At 38.0% G+C, this 20,976-nt stretch overlaps 1 protein-coding gene across 5 annotated transcripts in view; it reads left to right on the top strand.

Moving 5' to 3' along the window:
• The first annotated feature begins 8,631 nt into the window (after positions 1-8,631).
• Positions 8,632-20,976, top strand: part of EYA3 (EYA transcriptional coactivator and phosphatase 3) — a 48,766-nt gene continuing 36,421 nt past the window's right edge. For 3 of the 5 annotated variants that reach the window (XM_072420608.1, XM_072420582.1, XM_072420590.1), the window contains exons 1-2: positions 8,657-8,787; positions 18,331-18,444. The gene's annotated coding sequence lies outside the window, so the exon portion shown is untranslated. Of the gene's footprint in view, positions 8,788-18,330; positions 18,445-20,976 lie in introns of all 5 variants that reach the window. The other 2 variants (XM_072420574.1, XM_072420598.1) reach the window with 2 other exon arrangements.

Genomic DNA, 20,976 nt, shown 5'->3' with positions numbered 1-20,976 from the left:
ATTTTAGGTGACATTATTATATCCGAATCAGTTACTTTATTGTATATGTCGGTGATCTGGTCCCATAGACTCCTAATCTCTGGACAATCCCACCAGATATGTAACATAGTGCCCCGGTGAATATGGCATCGCCAACATCTATCAGAGGTGGAAGGGAATATCCGATGTGTGTACGTTTGCATTTTGATTTAGCTACCTATATCTAGATCAGCTGATCATTTTGACTATTTTTTTTTTAATTATATTTTTTGCTTAAAATGCCCAATTCTGTGACAAGTTTCCTAAAATAGGCAATCAAAGTATATATATGAGCACATTTTTCTCTTTCAGCTTTCCCCTGTCCCTCTAAATATTTCCGGTTATTTTTTCCCCTATCTTCCACCTGAAGCTCCAAAATCCCATCTATTGCCCTGAACGCTTGTCAAAGAAAAAGAACAAATGGAATGCCGACATATTTAACTTTTTCCCCAAGGGAAAAACAGATCTGTTAATAATTAAATCACCTAGGGTGGCTCAGTTCATGTCCAGTGATCACTGCCATTATGTAGGGGAGATTAGAAAGAAAAAAAAGATAAAAAAACATTTAACTATGTAGCCCCAAAGACCTAAGATCCACAGTCACCTATTTTAGAGGAAGTTGCAATGACTTGTGGATAACTGGTGGATAAGTAAAAAGTGGCAGGCTTAGTAAACTGTATCAGTTTTATATAGTTACCATATGCCTTCCAGTTAATATTATTACACTGGGGAACAATTTTGAATGCATTTTTTGTTAACTTCAATTTTAAGCTTATTTTCACTAAAATAGGTATGCTGGTTCTGAAAGTGCAGTTAGTTTTCTTCTATCATGTCAGTTTTTTTCTCTATCCCTTAATTAATATTAATATTAATGCGATTACTGTAGCGTGGAATTGTGTGGGCTATTCATTTACACACAAGACAGTGTGGTCAGAGATTGTGCGCTGCTCTACGTAGGAAATAAGCAAAATTTATTTTTCTGCTTATATACGTATTTCCTTTCTTTTACATCATGTCTGACTCTGCTGTATCTCGTCGTAAGTGCATGAAGAACCGATTCATTTTGTTATATCTGTGGCAGTTTCACCGTTCCCAGTCAAAGGGCGAACAACAGCACATTTGTAGAGTAAGTATTTTTGCCATATTTCAAAGTTAAACTTGGTGATCAAGATAAGTCTTGGGCCCCACATAAGGTGTGCAAACAGTGTGTCCAGGGTTTACGGATGTGGACAAAGGGAACACGTGATAGGATGCCATTTGGTATACCTATGGTTTGGTGAGAGCCAGGGGATCATTTCAGTGACTGTTACTTTTGTATAGTGAAAACTTCAGGATATACCAAGAAAAATAAATGTAACATAAAGTATCCTAGTCTACAATCGGCTATATGCCCAGTGGCTCATTCAGATGAAATCCCAGTGCCGGTTTTGTTACACTACCCTCTCTTGAAGAACATGATTATGGTGATGAACTAGGTGACAACAATGATGAAGAGTTTGAAATTGAAGAAGATTCTGTTTGTAAGGGATTTGATATGCATGAGTTTAGTGATTTGGCACTATCGAAGAAGGCCTCAGAACTCCTAGCATCAAGATTGCGTGAGAAAAACTTCCTCTAAAAAGGAACATCGGTCGATCGTACTATCGAGCCAGAGAAATTGCATTTCTGCAGTACTTTAGAACTGACAGTGGCTTTGTGTATTGCCATCACATTCCTGGTTTAATGGAGGAATTGGGAATTCCAATTTATAACTGAATGGTGACTATTCATCAATAGCTCAAAGCGGAGCCTAAAGTGTGTCCTCTGTCACAATGTCACATTTGGGTCAGTCCCACTTGGCCATTCAGTTTATCTTTGTGAAGAAGTCATAAAGAGAGTCCTCTGAGTTGTTGCAATATCACCAACACAATTGGGTCATCTGTGTTGACCTTAAAATGCTATGCTTCCTTTTTGGTCAGCAACGCGGTACACCAAGTATCCCTGTTATCTGTGCATGTGGGACAGCAGAGCTTGTGAAAGGCATTGGGTGGAAAGTAATTGGCCTCCAAGATCTGCCCTAAAACCAGGTGATCCAAACATTCCACATGAGCGACAAGTTGATAGAAAGAATATTTTATTCCCGCCTCTGCACATGAAACTGGGTCTGATGAAGCAGTCCATTAAAGATTTGCCAACTGAAGGAGACTGTTTCAAGTACCTCATTTTGGCATTTACTAGCCTGTCATTTGAAAAAATAAAGGCCAGTGCGTTTGTCCTAACACTGAACACTCCAGGAAAAGCTATAAGCGTAAATTTTTACCTGAACCGCTTACCCGAATAATTTTCAAATGTTTTACTGTAAAACAAAATGTCATAGAGTAACAAATAATTCCTTTGTATGAACAAAAGAAATTTAAATAAACAGTACATTAAAGTTATTTCATTGTTTTTTCACTGTATGTAAAATTTGTATGTTTTTTAACAAAAATGGAGGGTACCCAGTATCGTAAAAACTGGATGTGATAGCAAAAAACTGGGGTCATTTCTGGATTCACCACCCAAAACTTAGTAAAAAAAACAAGTGTAAGATCTAACTCAACAAAAAATGCGTTCCCCAGTTTTATTAAACACTGTTTATACACCATCCGTATATAACACCGTGCTGTACATAGGGGTTGCAAACGACAATTACAGACAGTGACACAGAAGGGGAGCACCCTTCTCAGAAGAGCTTACAATCTAAGAGGTGGGGAAAGAGCAAACAATAGCAAGGGGGATATGCTATGGTGAGTATGTAATGAAGGTTTTAAAACAGAGAATTATTTGTAAATATCCATAAACCCCCTCTTAAGTCCAGCCAGCTGCTTACATCAAAACCAGTTTTGTGATTTATGTTGATAGCCAACACTATAGTCAAGTAAATAACACACCAGTTTATTTTTCCAGTTCAGCAAAGCAGCCTTACTAAATGAACTGCTTGCTTTAGGGTCCTCTTCCCAGTAAGGACAAGCCGATCTAGGAATCAATCATTCTAAATCATGGTATAGCAAAGGGCTAGATCCACCCAGATACTAATTTACTTCAGACTTGAAAGGGATCTTGCGCTTGCATTATTCAAGTCAGAGGGCATTTAGTAAATGGGTGCATGCAGTGTGGGAGGGCTCATCCATCAAGAAGGCAAGTACAGATCTAAGGGGGTCAAGATACAGCTGTGTGATTTGAGGGGCTGGTATGTGTGTTTTTTTTTCTTCAAAAGGTAACCTTTTATTTTAAAGCCCAACTCCAGGCACAGCTATTAATTTTCATTTTATTTTCATATTAAGACTGTTATTTTAGATGTGTTTAAATTATCATAGCTTCAGCTACTGAGCTTAGCTAACATGATTTTTTGACATTGCAGTAACATTTATTGTATAGGACAGGGGTACCCAACACGTTGATCGCAAAGGCAACATGTCAGCAGCGGAGCCCTGCGTTAGCCCTCCCTGCTGTTTACCATCAGCTCTGCTGTACATCTATAGGGATGCTGGAGATGTCTTTGGTCAGACAACACCAGAAACTTTGAGTCCAAGGTTGTGTAACAGTGGGGAGGGAGGCAGAGAGGGCGGGAGGGCAGTCTGAGGTGAGCAGTGCTGGGCGGCCAAGTCACTTCAGGCTCGGGGTCAGTGTTCAATTATCGAGATACCTTTGTACAGATTAGCAGTTCTTTTTCTTGTGCAGCACGTCAATCTCCTATATCAGGTGAACTGTAGCTTGTTTAGCATTTTTATTGTTGGTAGATCATTTTCACTTAGTCATTTTAAAAGTAGCTTGCATGCCAAAAAAGTGTGGGCACCCCTGGTATAGGATATATATGTTAGAAGTAGTCTAGTGCTCCACCTGCTGGCTGGATTTCATGAAACTGCTTATAGAGGGAGACCCTGCACGAACCTAAGATAATTGTATTTAAAAGCCTATTGTGTTTATATTTGTTTTATAGTTCTGTTAAAAGAACAGGACAAAATACTATGGGTGGGTTAAACTGGTGGGGAACCAGAAACACGGTGTAAAATGAAATACGATAAGATAACCAGCATGAAGACAAGCTGGGCTATTGCAGTTAATCTGAAAAATGCATAATTAAATAAAGTGATTACTATTGTCTCTCTTGTGCTTCTGAAAGTCATAGGCATATTTGCAATCTATGTTATTGGTTTATGTTTATAGTAGGGGGAATAGATGGTCACTCCAAAAGGGATAGGACAGTCTCAGGAATGGGAGGAGGTTTTAGGAAAAAAGAACGATTAGGAAGCAGAGAACTAACCTGAACAGTTATACTTACTTACTGGTAAAAATTTAGCTTCTGAGAAAAAAGTGAGGTTAAACAACTTTCAAACTTTATTGTAGTTTTTGAGTTTATCGTGAAGGTGGGAAGTTACATTTTCCCATTCCTGAACCCTTGCATGTATTAGAGAAGTAGAACACAAGATGCTGCTTTATGTACGTGAGACAATAGTATACAGGCCAGGGGTGGGGAACCTTTTCTCATTTGAAGGCCACATGAGAGCTAACATCCTTCCAAGAAGGCCACATTCTAAAAAAAATAAACAAATTTACTGCAAAATGCAAAAAATTTATTAGCGCTCAGTTACCTCCATCTGCAGCTTCTCTGGGGCCTCAGATACATCAACTAAGTGAGGTTGAAAAGCCAATTTGAGGGTCATGTCATGCTTCTCAAAATGTCTGAACCTTTCTGTAAGGTCAGGGTCAATACTGGTATTCCTCAGACACCAATTCCCCAATCTATTGCCGCAGTCTTCGCCTAAAGCAGCTCCCGCTCAGCCTCGGGAGACTGGTTGTGTCTTCCAGCACTCGGTTGCCCCCAGGACTTGGTGCGCAAAGGACGGTGTCTGGAGACAGGCTGGTAGCCGACCCGGCTCCCATAAATGCAGAGTACTGAATGTCAAGAAATCCAAAAACAACCTGAGGTCAAAAACACAGGAAATCAGTCCATACAGCGCAAGACAAAGGGAAAAGGCACAAACAGAGTCGGGGTCACAAGCAGAGGTCGCTCCAGGCAGAGTTCAATAGTCAGGAAACAGGCGCAGGTCAGTAACGGAGTATTCCAACACTCAAAAATCAACCCAACACAGGTAAGCCCAGCAGACGCTATAACAGGTACCTCTGTCTGGGAGCAGAGAGGCTTTAAAGCCCCAGCCAATGACAGCATGGACTTACCAGGAATATTTTAATTTCTTGCCACATATCATATATAGACTTGGTGTTACCTTGCAATGAAACATTCAAGTTATTTTGCTTTATCATTATATCACACAGAAAAGCAACATTGCTATAAAACTCCGTGCATGATAACCCACAGTGTTCATTCCTTTCCTCGAAAAATTGGATTGTTTGTTCAGGCAAATACAAAACTTTGACTAAAACCTGTCCTTGTGATAACCAGCTCACTTTTGAATGGTAGGGCAAATCAACACTAATTACCTCATTATCCATCATTAGCATCTCACGAAATTGTTGATGTCTCAATGCATTTGCTCGAATAAAATTCAGAATTCCTACAACTTTCTGCAAAGTGTCATTTAAAACAGTGGATTTGGAATTTTGGCTTGAAACCTTTCTTAAATTGTGCGATAAAGCCTTTGTTCTTCAATGTCATAGAAGGTGCACCATCTGTGCATACACTTACTAAAATAGATTCAGTCCAAATTCACATTTGTCTTTAAAATCGTTAAACACATCGATTCCTCTTTAGATTGCTCAGAGTAAGCAACTCCTTGTAAACACGAAAATCCTTAGTTATTGCGGAAACAAAATACAATACCTGCGCTGAGTCAGTGCTCAATTGATTCATCCAGCACTAATTAATGGTACACTTTTTCTTTTTGGATGATTTTTTTCAGTTGATCTACCACGTTGAATGCCAATTCATGCTGCCGATCAGCATTAGTTCTTCTTGAAGTAGGCAGTTGTTTGTATTTGTTAACCTTATCAGGATGTAAGCATCCTACAACCTCTACAATGCAATCTTTTATAATTTCCGCATCACTAAATGGCTTACCTTTTTCCCCAAGTATATACGCCACTTTATAAGTAGCTTCTGTAGTTTGGTTTCCGATACTCTGCACTGATTGGAATTTTTCTGATTTCAATTTTTTTAAAGCAATCTTTCAGAATTCACCTTCTAGCTTAACGTATTTATTGTCCTTGAGTAGAGTAGTGATGACGTGCATTGTATTTTTTTACTGTTAAAATCACAGAATCACAGAGCAAGCAACTAATTTTATCCTTCTCAGAAACAACATAGTATTCCAATTCATAATTATTGTTAAACACTTTGTGTTCCCCTTTCAGTGACCTTTTCATTTTTTTCAACATGACAGAAAGCAAAAAAAAATTTAAACGAGTGACAAACACACTCTGAAGGAAGAAACCACAAACGCTGCACTCTCTATGCCAACCAGTCAGTAACTGTAACCACAGTATTGCCAGAAGGTGGAGATGCATTTCCAGTTTCAAAACTATCTCCAATTCTTTTTTGTCGCAATCATGAAATTGTTTCTTCACATATAAATTTGAACGAAAATGTTGAGAATTTATTCAACGAACCTCCTCGTACCGTGCTTTTACGTCTTACATGCGCCAAGGCTGAGGCACACTCTCCTCTATGCGACACACTTTAACTCGCACGTGCGACCACTACGCTTCATCGCGAACTCCAAACTGATTCGGTAATGCGTTCTCTTGTTCAAAATCCAACCCTTACTCTTCCTCCGAGTCTCAACATGATATATTTATCCGAAGGCGTGATGTTATGCCAGGCCAGTTCCGCGTCTGTTATTGGGTGTAATGTCTATGGCCAGTTCCCTGTACTGACGTTGCAATGGACATGTCATATATATAACAATATGAAAACTTGTTTAAGAAGGCTGCAGAAGGCCGCACATCATGCTCCAAAAGGCAGCAGGCTCCCCACCCCTGATCTAGGCTGTTTCAAGGTGAGGCCTATGGTGTAGGTATGGAAGTTGAAAGGCATCCACGAGTCCAAGACTTTTTGTATCAGAACTTGTACACTTAATGCGTAGATGTGATGTAGGGATCCAGGAGTATCGGTACAGTGCTAGAATCGATCAAATCTTTTAAAGCTGTGGAGCAATCTGGTACCAATGGAAAGGAGTTTTGTACTGGATTTTCTTTGTGCAACATACAAACTGAACTTTTCAAAGCCTGCAAATATATTTGTTCACACCTGGGAAAATGTAAACACTGCACTGCAACAACTCCTCACTTGCCTACATAACCTTTCAAGTAGCTGTAAGTCAGAGGAACAGAAGAGAAAACTATAGGGTATTGATTATCAACTTTATTATATAGCAGACCTTATTGGTGACCACTGAAACCCTAAAGCGAAAACCCTTCTATATAGAATAAAAATGTTGTTTTTTGTACAACACCAAGAAATAAAAATAAAAGGGCTACAGCACAGCAGCGATCGGAAAGACTTAAAGAGGAACTAAACCCAAAACAGCAAAAAAAAAATTCACTTACCTTCAATAGTGCAGGGCAGTTCAATCTCTCCGGGGGTGTCCTGCATCAGGTCCCACGTTGTTCCGACATCCGTCCTGGAGCCGGCGCTCCGGACCCTGCCATCTTCTACTCTTCCTCCTGGTTCTTCATCCTATATCACCTGACCCAGGCGCGAAATCGGTTGACGTAGGATGAAAAAAAAATGTGCCAATCTCACTGAGATCGGCTCTCTTTTTTCCCCTTCACAGCGGCTACTTCACCCGATCTCACACCAGAGCAGTGTGAGATTGGGTGACGAAGAAAGAAGACCAGAAAAGACTGAAGATGGCAGCGACTGGCACTTCCTCTCTGCCAGTACGAAGAGGAATCCCAGTACAACGCGGGACCGGATTGTTGGAAGGACCAGCCAGCTAGGGATCTACCGGATTAAAGGTAAGTGTCATTTTTTTGTTTTAGTTTACTTTTACTTTAAGGGGGCTGCGCAACAGTGGAATGTGTTCATCAGCTAGATGCAAAAGCCTAGGATTGCTCATTCCTCCAAATTAATAAACCCCCATCAAGGTATTTGTAAATATATTTGTATATTTAGGCAGCCCATTTAAAGTTAATATATAACACATTCATTTTTTTTACAACACAAAATGGAAGTAAAAATTATTAAAAAACAGGATATATATAGCACCAACATATTACACAGCGCTGTACATTAAATAGGGGTTGTGAATGACAGATACAGACAGTGACACAGAAGGAGGAGAGGACCCTGCCCAGAAGAGCTTACAATCTAAGAGGTAACCTTCCCCAATAATATCCATATAACATTACATAATTCATGAATGTAAACTTATAAAAGTTGTGGCCTTGCCAGTGTGTGAAAAACAAAATCCTCATTTTCCATTTATGGTTAAAAAGCTAAAACTCGGTCTCCAGTTCTCCCTATATGTCCCCAACCTGTCAGCTCCCTTTACACCTCAGCATAGGTAGACTACAGACACGCCAACCTGGCAGTTCGTCACTCGATTCTCTTTCGCGCCGACGGAACAGCACGAGCTCCCTAACCAACCAGAAGCTCGTTACCAATAGTCCTATCAACCCATTGGCTACGGCTCTACGCCGCCTGACGTCACGACGCTGGGGGCCCACGCTCCTGGCGGAAGTACCTTTGAGGTAGTTACCTGTGGGAAGTAGTGAAGTGCGTTTCTGAAGTCGTATTGCTGAATCCCGGTAACCGGGGTGTTGGTCTCCCGCCCCGCCACGGGGAAGCAGGTAAAGACAAAGAAAGCGGCGCGAATGATGTATGTGCGTGCCTGCATGTGGCTGTGTTTATGGTGTGCGGGCTCCGCCTCCTCCTCACCCACACACCCACACACTGGTCGGGGCCTTATTACACAAATGGCAAAGGCCCTGTCCACTGACCTATGTCCTTGTCTTTTATTATTAGCTTTATTATACGTGTGGCTTCATGGAACCGTGCAGAATCCCCTGTATAGAGCTTTGCAGGAGGAGGAGAATTCAGTAGAATACTTTTTATTGTTGGTGTTTCTTCAGCTTTAGTAGTGTAGTTTGTATAAATCCGCAGGAATTCTGATGTTTAAAGGATAAATGCATGTCCCCTCATTGAATATATATGTTCCCTCTCAGGCAACCCTATTGTTTATGAGCAAAGCCCACACATTCCAAGACAGAAGGTAACAAGTCAACAATATAGTGTCTGCATTACTTTGATTACAGGGAAGCGGCTTCAGCATAGCACGGTATTATTATTACACAGTATTTATATAGCGCCATCATATCACACAGCGCTGTACAAAGTCGTGACGCCACATGTGCACCCTTCATCCTCATATTCTGTAATAACCACAACTCCACTTTTAAAGCGGACCTAAACCAAAATTTTTGCTTGGACAACCTTTTTATATAAGATAAAAATTTTAAAACTTTCCTTTTTTTTTTTTTTTTTTTTTTTTTTTTTTTTAGAGAGTGGGGGTGAAAAGAAAGGTGTAGCCCCTTCCCTTCTGTTTTTATCGCCAAGAAGATAAACTTCTGAATGGGAATGCAGAGCTCTTGGGATACCCACATTATGGATCCCAGGAGGCTTCTGGCTGCTCCTTCTGAGCATGAATTCAGGCATTTTTCTTCAATGGGGGGAAAAATGCCGATCTCACACATGCACAGTGAGATCAGCACTCTTTTATCCCCTTATTTACAGCGCTACATCACCTGTTCTCGCATGTGGGCATTGTGAGATAGGGGGACGTAGGCAGAAGCAGAAAGAAGACAAAGGATTATGGTGGCTCCCGGTGCTTCTACCGCGTCAGGACGAAGACAGATAATGAGACGGCACAGGACCCAATTCAGATAAGCTCCGGAGGGATCTGCGGAAGTTAAGGTGAGTTTTTTCTTGTTTAGTTCTGCTTGTGGAATACATGATCAGGCAGGTCATTATTGCTGAAGGAGACAGGCGATGTCCCTTCTGCAAGAATCCCTTTTACCTGCCTGATTATTCTGGGTGTCTGGCAAAAAGCTGAGCTTCACGTTTGCAGTGTCAGCTTTGATTGCCAGCAATCTCGAGTTCCCATGTACGCACCAGGAATGAATGAACTCCCGTGTGCCTAGAAGGGAGTTATACAACATCCTGGCCTGGCTGATCAGGATGGCAGAAGGTCCTTTACATTTTCATTATAACCCTGTTTATTTTACAGTAACTTAAAATACGTTAAAATAACAAAGTAATACACAAACACACACATACAATATATATACATATTTAATTAGGAGCAAACTGCCTTCTTTTGACAATATTGTTTTATAAAAAGGATTTTGTTTTAGAGTACCCAATAAGCATTTCAATCTCAAGGCAAGTCCTTTTTATTCTTTTTAGTTTTGACCTGATAGGGGAAGGGTGTCAAGTTTGTTTTTCTATTTGGAGACTCACTTTGGGACATGCCCCATAATTTCCTGTGTCATCTCTGGAACAAAAAAATCTAAAAAAATCTGGAAAGTACAAATCACTGGTTTTTGTGCTAAATTGATATATTGTTACGTGATAGATTATTATGTTATTGATGTTGAGTGCAGGTAAAGTCCACTGAGCGGGGTGGCTGCTTGCCATAATGTGTAAGTATCTGCAGTGTATATACCTAGAAGAGTGCTGATGTGTTGGCACCTGCATTTTTTCCTGCTTCAATATCCTAGGAATGCTGTGGTGACACCTGGTTAGGAGACGGTGCCATGACACCAAACCATTCATAGTTTACCTTCAGTCTTCTGGATTGAATGAGACAGGGCAGGAATAATTAAAATCTCAGACAAGGTTTTCTTAGTATTTATCTTTGTTGAAAAAATTCCTCCTCACTTGCTGACCTTCCAATATGGGCAGGAGATAAAACACTTTACTAAACTAACGAATACTAAAATGAGGGAGTTAGAGCTTCTAACAATGTTTTATTGCTGTCTTTGTGTTCTTGTCTATCTCTTTTCTCTCATTGGCTCCTGTTCTGTTTTCCATATCTATTTTCATTTTACCTTTAAAATGTTTGGAGCTATTGAATTGCACATTTCTGCTACACAGCATTTAGAAAATGTTTTAGTCTTCAGATTACCTGGCTTCTCATGGGCAGTGGATTTTTGAAGGGGGACAGGTAATGCATGAAGTTTATTGATCATCTTCTGATTCTCAGCCATCACAAGCTTGGTGGACATCAATCTAAGCACCAATACTAGAGGTAATCTGCTGCCACATGCTTTGATGAAAATGAGAACAATAATCCCTGGCAACTGCAAGTCTGATTTGAACGCACTGTCTGCTGTAGCCACAGTCCTTTTCAGACAAGGATAGCATTGAGTTTTTTTCCAAGGTCCTGTTAATTACCAATCTCTATTTAGATCATTAGAGAGCTGGCTTCTGATAGTTACCATATTTTAAAGTAAAAAGAAGAAAAAAAAAAACACTGCATAAATAAAAACAGAAAAATATTCTTTCTAAACCAACATTTTCGCTGGAGCATAAATTAAATGTAAACAATATTTGTTTTTTTCCCATTTAATTGCTGGACGCACCATCTTCCTTCCTTCTTCCTGAATGTGGTCTTTAGACTTAATTGATTTTTTATCTGATATATTCAGATCATTTTAGAAGTTTAACTATAGGTGTTGTTGACCTGCAGTTTACCTCCCCCTTGTGTGCATTTGATCTTTGTTAAGCTAGTTTTGCATATAATTGTATGCTAATTTGAAATCTATTAGAAAGAAACACAACCTTAGCCATACAACCCTTTAAGTTCACCTGTCCTTGGTCCTGTAAGCTTTCTGCCCTGTGGCCTCCATTGGTTTGACAGTGGTCTGTTGAGCAGAGAAGACGTTGAAAACATCCTTTCAGCCAAGGCGGCCTCACTACCAGTATTTGGATATATTTGGGACAGGTGAGTATAAGACTGTGGGAGGGTGGAATACAATAATATTTGTAGCTGTACTAATAGTAAATTAATCTTTCAAGTTCTATGTAATTATTAATTGTTTAGAAAACTGCTTTAATAAACAAATATTTATAATAAAGGGACAGCTAAACATTCCTTGAAGAAAACTAGTTTAGACAATATGTTTAAAAGTTTTTTTTTTTCTTAAATTTTTTTTCCCATAGATGATTATTTCTCCTCTGCAGGCGTAGGTTTTCAATGGTTTTTCACCTAAAACTGATATAGCACATTCGGACATGCTTGTGAGAATTCACACCTTCCGTAAGGCTAAACCACTAAACTGAGGCAGTGTAAGCACCACCATTTAATTTCTGCTATGATCTTCAACACAGATTTTATTTTTGAACTCAGAGATGGTTATTTCACCTTTACCCCCTTAAAGGCCTGCCCACAAAAACTGACAATTGCACTTTCACTGTTGCAATTTATCAATATTGATGGAGCTTTTTACTAGTTATAACAATAACAACAATAGCCGGACAGTGCAACACCAACATTTGTTCGTTTACAGGCTCAGGAAATATGGATGGGGTATATTGACACTGCAGTAAACCTGAGATGTAAAAGCCAGCATGTTGTTCTGCCTACTATTATGCACTGCAAAACTAATATTATAGTGTTTATAGTGAAATTGTTTTTATTGTTCCCATTTAGTGATTATTGCTGCAGTGTGAATATTTGAAATTGTAAAGGTGAGTGGTGGCTCACTGCATTAGGTACTGTAAAGCACATCAACGCATGTAAAAAGGTCTTGCTGAATTGGTGTGCTTTAGTGCTTTGTAGTACAGGTGAGTTCTGGCAGTGCATTGGTAGTTCCATTCAAAATTAATGGCACCATAATGTCCTAACCTGTGGGCAGTGTGCTACTACAGGTTGTGGTGTGTAACTAGAGATAACCAATAAGTTGCAAAAAAATTGAATTTTATGCACATTACATTCAAGTTTAATTTAATTTTCACGGACCTGAAACTAAGCCAGTCAGACCTTGTACTTGTAGAGTTAGTGCAATTTGTGTAAAAGGTACATCCTCCTTTCTTAAAAGTGTTTTTTTCTGCATCACACTGACCATTTCTACTGCTAACATCAGTGTCTGTTTTGTTATTATTATGCAAGTGTTTTTAATGGGCGCTTATACTCCAGTGGTAAAATCTGCCCTGAACTAGCATAACTTCTTAAAGTAGTGCAGTTTTACTTTTTGGTGCTGGATTGGAACCTCGGCTGTGACAAATAGCAGATGGCTTGTCAGGTTCCCTTAAATCTAATTCTATTTATTGTCCTTTACTGGGAAGACAAGTCAATTTTAAAATTGTTTTTAGGAGGAGGTTAATCTTCGTGTGGGTTACTCTGGAAACCTTTTGGTTGCTTAGTCACAAATTGCCCAGTGTTGTCCTTGGCAGACACTTGCATAAATCCTTCTGGTTGTTGTTCGGTGAAAGGAATTAGGTAAAATAGGCCAGGTATTAACTCTGGTAGCTGAAATTATCAGAAATAATTCTTAGTCCCTCCTATTTTGTTTAACTGGTTCCAGAATAAAAGTCTCCTCTACAAAACAAAATAACCTTAAAATATAATAATAAATGTAAAAATTAACAAATTTTAAAATGAAATAAAAGCACGGACATTACATCTTCTCTGTTATAGGCATACTTTTTGCCTTGTAAACTAGAAGGCTTTTATAATTGAGAATTTACATGGAACACTGTGCCATTCTAGTATGTATCAGAAAATGGTTTATGTCATATATTTTGATGAATAAAAAAATAAAAAGGAAATGTTATGTTGGTTCTGGAAAAGGTGCTCATTGATGCAAAAAATTCTGCTATGTTCTAACAAGTGCTTCTTGCCTTGAGACATTTAAAAATATTATCTTCTATGATTGCAAAAACTCTTTGAAAAAAAACTAACTCTTCAGACACCTCTAAAACACAGACTTACCTATTTCACTAATAATTAAAGTGTACAAATGTAATTTCCAGGTGTATATGAAATATTTCTTATTGCAGTGTAGCCAGTGGGTAGAGCCCTGTTTTTTTATCATATCATTAGGATGGTTATTTTTGGAGCTAAAGTTTTCAAAACTCTGAGTCTTTGAAGCAATTTATAATTCCTTACCTAATGCCCAAGTCTGATGTTTCATGAGGGCCCATAGTGCTTTTAAAGCAAAATAGGGGCATAGAGCTGACACGTTATTAGCAAACCCCAAGAAACATTTAGTTTGTCAGGGTCAAGCATTTTTCTGATATTCATGTGCTTATTCAGTGGATTGTTTGTTCTTGTTGTCCTATCAATTTTCAGTTTGGCTATTTTTTTTTTTCTAGCAGAAGAACCTTAATATGAGATCATTTTGTTATGTGGCGCTTAAAGGGAAGCTAAAATGTTTGATTTTTTTTTTCCTTTGACACTGGAATAGAAGTGGAATCTGCTTATATTTTGCCTATCCTTCTTTCCCCTTCACCAGAATATGAATTATTTACAACCTTCTAATTTTTATTACATTTCTAAGTTTAGATTAAGTGACATCAATAAATCCTATCACTGCATGCAGATCAAAGCTGGTGGAACGGGCCAAGCAGGTTGTTGTAAATAGCTTCCTAAACAAAGGAAGCTTTGGTATTGCACATATATATTGTGTAGTCTGCATCTTATTGTTGAACTAAACTCTCATTTTGCAGAATACCTGCCCGATTGCTCCGGTAAACTGTCAAAGTGGCAAAACTGCGTATGCGCATTTCAGCAGTGGTTGCTAGGGAAACCCAGCATTTTTGGCCTCCCTTGCATGTGTTGGGAATTAATTATTCTAATCATGGCATGGCCAATCAAGAAGAATGAAGATAGTCTCTAGGAAGGATGCTGGTGGCACCCTGCGATGGAACGGGTAATTAGGTACGTTGCTGCTTTAAAAGAAGCAAAATCCATTGAAAAAAAAATGGGTTTGTCAGACAGGAAAGGGAGGAAAGAGTGCCAAATGGTTTCTGTTTTTTTGACCAATACCTTATTCAAAATCTAAGGGGGCCAATTTATCCCCATACTTTGCTATTTAAAATAAACAAACATTTGCAACAAATGCAATTCCTGTTTGCTGGGGACCAAGTAATGCTCACATGGAAAAAAAGACAGATTTTACTCTGGAATGGAAGCAAGTAGTGAATTCCAATTTCACATTGGCATTTAGCCACTCTCTAAATATTGGACCAAGCTGGAAGCTAGAAAACATGAGTAGCCAATGCCAGAACAATCTTCTGATTGTTATTGTATTATTACCATGTGGTTTTACTGTCTAATGTACAGTAGAGTTGTTTTCCAAAAAAGGCAATTATAGGACCCCCTCATTTAATGGTTCACTAAGTATACTCCCCATTTTGCAGATCAACAGAAAATTGTTAACTACATTAAAATAAAATGCTTGCAGTAAATATGTCTAAATTGTAGTTTGACCTTTTATTCTTTGGTTAATTGAAACTGGCTATCTATTTGATCACCATACAAAGTTAACCCATTTTTGCTTCTATTTTGTGTAGAAGAGACCCCTGATTTGCTGCTTTGGCAATCATATATTTTTTTTGCAAATCTAAAATGAACCATGAACATAGCAAGCACCCCCACAAGTGGCAAGATGAAAAGAAAAAGTTTTAGAAGTGATTCTCTCTATTTGGTTCATGTTCCAAAATTGGTTAAAGCGAAGCAGGAAAACTGGTAAATTGATTTTTGTAATTCCTTAATTTACTACTTTAGCTACTTTTTATACTACTTTTGAAAATCTGTGAAGCTAATCTTGTGATTTACACAGATTTTCAGCACTGCCCACACAGACAGGTGCCTTTCTTTCACAGACACCCTGCTTCATTTAGTCAAAAGGAGCAAAAAGAAAAAAAGTTCTTTGCCTTAAAAGGAAACCATTATCCACATAAAAGGGATTTTCTTGCTTTTATAATATTGTCATCATAAATTGTGAAAAAAAAATTTCTGTAAAGATTGTATTTACTTGGGTTTGGGGTACAGGTAGGTGGTAGAGGAGAGTCTATATTTCCAATATAGACTATATTTCTGCTGTAAGTCTTTCTTCCTTGCTATTTTTTTTCTAAATGTGCACAGAGCTCCACATGGGCAGATCTTTCTACAATTTCAGCTTGTCCTTGCTTCCATGGAAGCAGTAACTCCATGCACAGGAAATATTTTGTCCTAGGCACAGTCACCACAGACATACTGGATAGTAAAGGAGAAGCAGCACTCAGAGTCATCTGTTTGTGGACTTTTCCTTTTCTAGGAGAATTGTCAGCACTGCAGTAGAAACGCCTGGCTCACATGGTGCTGACCCTTCTTCATCCCAGTCTAAGTGCTGCTGTACAAGGGAATACAGGAGGGTGATACCAAGAAACATTTTGTTACTTACACAATTCTCTTTGAAAACTGCTGTTTTGTTTTTTTAATGAATTCATATCTTCATTTCATATTGTTCAGTTGATGAGGTATTCAATTTTGGTTTCAATGAACAAAAAATGATACACAATCAAAACATTACAATCACAAGCAGGTGAAGTGAACAACACTGATTATCTCTTTAAAATGACACCTGCCGAGGGTCAGCAAGTGAACTGTGTTGAAATTAGGATAAATGAGAAGTGGTAAAATCTGAGCAACTTTGTCAAGGGCCAAACTGTTATGGCTAGATGACTGGGTCAGATCACCCCTAAAACTGCACTCTTTGTCATGATCCTGTTGTTCAGGGGTTATTACCTGCCTGATGTGGTCCAAAGAAGGCCAACCAATGAATCAGGACACTTAAAATATGGGTGTAAATGATGCACATGAGAGGGAAATGCTAGCCTGTCTGGTTCTGTCCTCGTGAAGAATTATTGTAGCACAAATTCTTAAAATTGATTAATTAATCCTAACCAAGGAAAATGGGGCTGTGTATCTTCAGTCCAGTCTGAGTGCTTTTGTTGATCCCTACCCACTGCAGAAAGCACCTACAGTAGGCACACAATCATCAGAAATGCACCACGGCGCAATGGAAGAAGGTGGCTTAGTCTGATGGATCAGGTTTTTCTTTAGATCATGTAGATGGCAATTGAGCTTTTATCATTTTAGTTCTAGATATCACAGTACCCCCTTAGAGGTTTTGTGAGGTCCATTTCTCAATAGGTCATAGCTGTTTGGCAGGAAAACAGATGCCTACACAATATTAAGCAGGTGGTTTTATTCTTTTGGCCAATCAGTGTATGTGCTTGCAGAATTTACATTTAAAAGTTCATTGACCATTGTCCAGCAGTCAAAGAATATAGATCTTTGCCAAAAATGTTTCGGTGTACCTCCTTGTTGTAATTATCATGATTTACACATATATAAGCTTCTTTACTTTTGCTAATTTTGTTTCCAGTAAAGCAATTTAAGCATGATAAGAGAATAGATTATTAGATTCTAATGTATACAATTAAGGCAGACTTATATAATTGCTCAGGGTAAGTTGTCTTGGCAAAAAAGAGGAAGTAGTATAGTAGGGCAAATTACATTTTTCCTTTAGCTCTCATAGTTTCCGAGCTTTTTAAAGACTTGTGGTCACCTGCCTATACAGGGAGAGTAGACAATGCCTCCTGATATCCATCCTCCAGAAAAGTTTGCCCACCCAGTGTAAGCTCTGGTGTCATACCTGGGTGTGGATGGTGTTGCTGCCCTATCGATCTCCCTCCCTCCAACATAACCGTGTTGAGGCCTTCTAGCCCAACAAAGTGTCACATGAAAAAGGTTATATTCCCCCCTTGTACCTGTAACTCCTGCTAAAGAGTTAGATTAATGAAGAAGGGAATCAGTGATCAAGCATAAATTGGTAGAACTGATGAAGTGGCTTGGAAAACTGAAATGTCTTCAGCATTACAAGTCCAGTAGAAAAGTGACATTTATTAGCTATGCAATGACGTGGTTAACTTAGACTAGACATGTCCAAAGTCCGGCTCAGGGGCCAATTGAGGCCCGTGTTCAAATTTCCACCAGCCCAGTCTCTGTAATAAAATCAATAAAATGCAGCCTGCCAGCACTGTTGACCGCAGTGTAAAATACACACGTACAAAAAAGCTATTTTATAGTTCATTAGAGTTGATCAACCGCTTTGCAATTACCCTGAGTACGTGCTGAATGGTCAGCCCCCACACATTTTCACCTCACCAAATCTGTCCCTCTTTGCAAAAAGTTTGGATGCCCCTGACTTAGGCCCTTAGAGTCCTAAAGAGACATATATGTTTTGCCCATTTAGAGGAATTATTTTGTGTGAATTTTTGTCAATTTGTCCGTGATATGCAGCAAGTGTTTGCTTACAGTGATGTTTTGTTTTTAATGTAAGGTATTGGGTGACATGGTTTTCAATGTAAGGCGCTGGACTCAGTTTAACCCCACGAAAGCTGCGTCCTTTGCAATTTTCTCACCTTTCAGTTTCAAGGAAGAAATAATTACCTTGGTGAGTTTTGAATGTTCTTTGTTTTATTGAAGCTGTATATGTTTTTATTTTTCACTGAAAGTGCAGGTAGTACATTGGATTGAAAATGTTCACAGGATAGATATCTTGTTTGTGTTTTTGAAGTGTATTTATTATATAAAAAAAGGTTCCATAAATAGCTTTAATGATGTTGGCAGAATTGGTATACAGGTTTTCATTCCTAAAGCTAAACTGTTGTCACAACAAGTTTTAATCTGTTCCACTTTCCTTTTTTTATTCAAGGCCAGAGCGCCTTCATTTATTCTTTCCTCTAAATATGCACAATCTGCAAGTTCACTTCTAGTATTGTTCCCACTATAATTTTAGTACCCAGTGCAATAATAGTCACATACCTATCTTGCTTTTTGTCCCTTCCAGATACAGAGTCTGCATAATATATTTTTCCTAATTTTAGACTTGTGAACTAGTTTAGTGCAGTTCATATATTAAAAAAAACAAAACAGAAAACCTTGTTTAGACAATAATTACACCCCATATTATTATTATTATTTAGACATTGGATCACTATATGTTGAAAATTTGATTGCTTTTTGTTTGTGCTATACAGTGTTTGTCCTGCTGGTTTATGTCAAAGCAAGGCTATCAACAAAGTTGCAGATGCATTATCTTATATTAGTAATGCAAACTTAAGAAACCTATATTTTTTGCTTTTTTTAAACTTGACATTTGTATGCTGAATTAAAAAGAAAGCATTCATTCAGCCAATTTTTTTTTTACAATATATCAAATATGTTGTAATAATTTTTTAACAAATAAAGTTTGTTAAAAATATGATAGTTCAAAAGTACATTTTGAATATCAGAGTGATAAGTATAATATAATAAAATATATATAAATTACCATGTTTGACTATGGACAGTCAATTATATTTACAGTCTGTTTATTGTCTTCATTTACCTGTACTTTATGGTCTAATACCCTTGTCAGTTCACAGGATCAAGAATATTATGAATAAAATATTGACAAATATCCATATATGTATTTTTTTCTTTTATCAAATAACTGATCAATAAGACAAAGTTGATAATTGCCTCATGTAATTTTAAAAAAATGTTTTTGACACAAATGTAAAAATTGGCATTTTGTGTGAGCTCGGTGATTTAATCACCCAAATTAAAATCTACATTCATACATAAATAATAAAGAAAAAAAACATACTTATTATAAACAAAATAATGCTTACCATCCTTATTTGTGGAGCCACACTGGTCAAAGAATTTTCAACATCTGTCAGTGAGTTTTCCATGACCACAAGTTGTGATTGATCTGCATATATTTATTTGTTGACTCTGTTCACTTGACCATACACTGGTCAGTGGGTGCATGACAGATGTAAATGATCTGGTTACTGCCATATGCACCACGATTACTGCCTACCTTCAGCCAGGAGCCAGCCGGTGGATGCTCTCCCTGATGAGGATACTGCTGCCCCCGGCAGGGCTGTGTTTATTGCTGGGTGTTTCCTGTGGCTGGTGGTGTTGTAGTAGTAGTGCTCCTGGCCAAATGTGGGTTGAACAAAGAGTAGACATTCTCAGGTAATGTTTGATCAAATATTGAGAAATGGCCTTGGGATTTATTTTATTTCTCATCCAGTAATCTTTAAAATGCTATTACATGTAATACATATTTTAGTGTAATATTATTACACTTGCATCCTACCAGCCACAGTTGTAAAACCATTTTGAACCCCCCTTTTCCTATCACATATTATCAATGAATGAGGCTTCCTTCTTATTAAAAAAAAAAAAAAAAAATCATTTATATATAAGGTAAGATTTTGCCAAATGCTTTTTGGTTCCAATGTTTAATGTTTTATATGCAGTTCCTTAGTCAAAATTGCATTTTTCTTTTCTGTAATTCCCTGTGGGGTAATACTCCAAATAACTATTGTAAAACCCAAAATGTGAACTCCAAAATTCTGATTAGCAAATTATTAGACCTTTTTTTAATGTGATTTTTACTGCTGCCCTACTTTGTGTTTTTGAGACTTTTTGTGCTGGTTACATAAATAGGTGGCTTATAGAGCAGGCGAGATGTTATCACATTGTGTAAAGGGAAGTAGTTACATGTGCACTCATGTTTGGTGTTCTATTTAATCTGCTCCTATTAGCAGCCTGAAACACTTAGTACAAAATCCATAAATGATATTGCTTGTCAGAGCTTTGTGTCATGTTACATCATGACAACTGCAATATTCCTAACGGACATGAAAATTGTTATGCGTTGGCTGTTTAATATTGAAATTTGTAACTTGTGTATATTTTTTAAATCTAATTCATGAAACCTCAAATATGGAATCTTTTAGTTTTAAAGTGCCAGTTTTATTTTTTGAGATGCTGTGTGCCCTTGTGTAAGGAAGATAAGCCATATTTGTAATTGGAAGGAGCAGCCTAATAACCCATGCATTGTGTTTTTTTTCTGAAGTTGCTTTATTTATAGCATATTTCCTTGCCAAATATTTCTAACCGAAAAGTGCATTGGTCATTTTTTTAA

This window comes from Pyxicephalus adspersus, chromosome 1, assembly GCF_032062135.1.
Source record: "Pyxicephalus adspersus chromosome 1, UCB_Pads_2.0, whole genome shotgun sequence".
NCBI lineage: Eukaryota > Metazoa > Chordata > Amphibia > Anura > Pyxicephalidae > Pyxicephalus > Pyxicephalus adspersus.
The sequence above is the reverse complement of the archived record's forward strand: the minus strand, read 5'-3'. Positions and strand labels throughout refer to the sequence as shown.